The following is a 3,443-nucleotide window of genomic DNA, read 5'->3' as shown; positions in this document are numbered from 1 at the left end:
AGCTCGCTTGCTACAGCAGCAGCAGCACCACCTCCGCGCGCTTCCCTGGGGGCACTGAACCGCAGGACGCGAGACCCCACGCCCTGTGGCAAACAGGGCTCCTCGCAGAATATATACGGTCCCTACCCCGCACAACGATGACGGTGTGGGGGCCATTGTACGACACCGCTTCCTGCGGTGCCAACGCTGTCGTAGAGTCGATACTCCATCTTTGGTAGAAGGCAACCATTCCGCTGTAAATGAGTACGTCGCTCGTAGTTCAGTCACCTCGCAGCACTGCTCAGTAAACTATGCAGGCCCACATAGATAGATCAAATACGCAAATGCCCCTATACATGCTGAACGTCTGTGCAAACAAAACGAACCACACGTCACCCGCACACTCTATCACCCACACACTCTATCACACACTACTCTCTGCCTGTAACAAACACAGATACAATAATTAAGCACCGGCATGGACCAACGTCCGGTGCATCCTATCCGCCACAGTACACCAACCAGACTATGATAACCAGGCCAGGAGGTCCAATCATAAAACAGAATATCCCACTCGTCCGACAACCACAATTGCTCAGATAAGCCACCAACACCCACACATGTCCTACACAGGGGTGCACCCAACATCACCACACTGCCTCGTCTTACAGCACAAACACACTGGCAGGAATGAAACACACAGGTCTGCCGCAACCACAGACACGGCTCGCCCCCCCCTCTCACTGGCGGAAAGCGCATCCCGACGTGACATAACTCCTTTGACACACTGACGCTGCCTCGGGCATCCACGTCCTACGGTCGATATCAACGAACCTCACCCCCCCCCCCCCCCACAACACGCCATCCCATACCACATTGTGTACCGTACCCAAACCTAACGTGTACTGTACTACAACGCAATGTGTACCATAACACAACCCAGTTTGTACCTTAACCTAACCTATGTCACCTTAACCTAACCTATGTCACCTTAACCTAACCTATGTCACCTTAACCTAACCTATGTCACCTTAACCTAACCTATGTCACCTTAACCTAACCTATGTCACCTTAACCTAACCTATGTCACCTTAACCTAACCTATGTCACCTTAACCTAACCTATGTCACCTTAACCTAACCTATGTCACCTTAACCTAACCTATGTCACCTTAACCTAACCTGTGTTGCACCTTAACCTACCTCAATTTGCACCGCAATGTAACTCAATTTGCACCGCAATGTAACTCAATTTGCACCGCAATGTAACTCAATTTGCACCGCAATGTAACTCAATTTGCACCGCAATGTAACTCAATTTGCACCGCAATGTAACTCAATTTGCACCGCAATGTAACTCAATTTGCACCGCAATGTAACTCAATTTGCACCGCAATGTAACGCAATTTGCACCGCAATGTAACGCAATTTGCACCGCAATGTAACGCAATTTGCACCACAATGTAACGCAATTTGCACCGCAATGTAACGCAATTTGTACCGCAATCTACCCCCATGTTGTGCCTTAACCTAACCCACGTTGTGCCTTAACCTAACCCACGTTGTGCCTTAACCTAACCCACGTTGTGCCTTAACCTAACCCACGTTGTGGCTTAACCTAACCCACGTTGTGGCTTAACCTAACCCACGTTGTGGCTTAACCTAACCCACGTTGTGGCTTAACCTAACCCACGTTGTGGCTTAACCTAACCCACGTTGTGGCTTAACCTAACCCACGTTGTGGCTTAACCTAACCCACGTTGTGGCTTAACCTAACCCACGTTGTGGCTTAACCTAACCCACGTTGTGGCTTAACCTAACCCACGTTGTGGCTTAACCTAACCCACGTTGTGGCTTAACCTAACCCACGTTGTGGCTTAACCTAACCCACGTTGTGGCTTAACCTAACCCACGTTGTGGCTTAACCTAACCCACGTTGTGGCTTAACCTAACCCACGTTGTGGCTTAACCTAACCCACGTTGTGGCTTAACCTAACCCACGTTGTGGCTTAACCTAACCCACGTTGTGGCTTAACCTAACCCACGTTGTGGCTTAACCTAACCCACGTTGTGCCTTAACCTAACCCACGTTGTGCCTTAACCTAACCCACGTTGTGCCTTAACCTAACCCACGTTGTGCCTTAACCTAACCCACGTTGTGCCTTAACCTAACCCACGTTGTGGCTTAACCTAACCCACGTTGTGGCTTAACCTAACCCACGTTGTGCCTTAACCTAACCCACGTTGTGCCTTAACCTAACCCACGTTGTGCCTTAACCTAACCCACGTTGTGCCTTAACCTAACCCACGTTGTGCCTTACCCTGCTCTGTAATTGGCATATGACACGTTACATTAATGTATTGTTGTCCAACCGCAACCGGCTCAGAATGTTGTGTACACAGCTATGTGTCATCTCCCCATAACAGCTGCATTGCAGTGTGGTACGCCATAGAGACGTGTGGGAGTAATGGACGCAGTGGATGGCGATCAGCATGAGCCGTCTGTTCATGTAGTGGCGCGTGTATGCAGACGTAGTAGTCTCTTCTCACACAATGTGATAGCACGGTGCCCCGCGTTCCACATCTGCGACATGCTACAGAGGCCGGTTGACAGTTGGTCGCGCAATGGAGATCGCATATGTACGGGGGCACCTTCCACGTGCCCTCTAGTCGGGCACATTTTGTTGCGTGGATGTGAGCGAATGTAGTGTGTCTTGACACCTGACAGGCAGGCATGCAATAATAGTTGACTTTGCAAACGGGGATGGACGTGTACGTTTACTGGTGACGTTACGCAAATGAACAACTGGTAACCCGTTGTGGTGCGGTTGATCTTGCTGGAGGTACATCTGTGAGGGCAACGATCGGTACAGCTACGAAGCGGTCCCCACCATACCAACGAACGTGAATGTGAATCTGGGTGTGAAGCGATACGCGGCTGTGGGTGGGTGGGACTGTCCCCGGCCGGTGAGGGGGGGCCGCCCGGCGTGCTGGCCGCGCGGTGCGTGGGCGCACGCGCTACAGCCGGCTGGTGGGGGCGCCCAGTGGCAGGCGCGCCGGCCGACGGACGCGGCAGGCGGCGCAGCTGCGCGCCGGGGCACCCTGCGCGCGGCGCCGTGCAGCCAAAGTGGGTCCTCGCGGACCCGGTGCGAAGCGCGGTGGACATCTGCAGTGTGCTGGTCCGATTGAGGACTGTGTGCGTTGAGGATGCGCCGCCGCCCGGCACTCGGCGCCGCGACGCCGTCTGCTGCTCGGTCGCCCCAGCGGTTCTCGCTGGTGGTTTGTATCGCAGTTGTGCGGACGTGTTGGCACGTGCGCTGTGCTGGGAGAGTTCGCTTCGGCACCCACGTGGGGCCTTTGCCCTTCTGTGGCGCTGGCGTTGGAGCTGCCGGTCACCGTAGGTGGCGCGTGTTGTCTCCCGCCGGCAATGCCACGACAGCACGCTCCCGGGCCTCTGTCGGCAGC

Source organism: Schistocerca cancellata, unplaced genomic scaffold, assembly GCF_023864275.1.
Source record: "Schistocerca cancellata isolate TAMUIC-IGC-003103 unplaced genomic scaffold, iqSchCanc2.1 HiC_scaffold_1004, whole genome shotgun sequence".
Taxonomy (NCBI): domain Eukaryota; kingdom Metazoa; phylum Arthropoda; class Insecta; order Orthoptera; family Acrididae; genus Schistocerca; species Schistocerca cancellata.
This window is presented reverse-complemented; position numbering follows the sequence as displayed.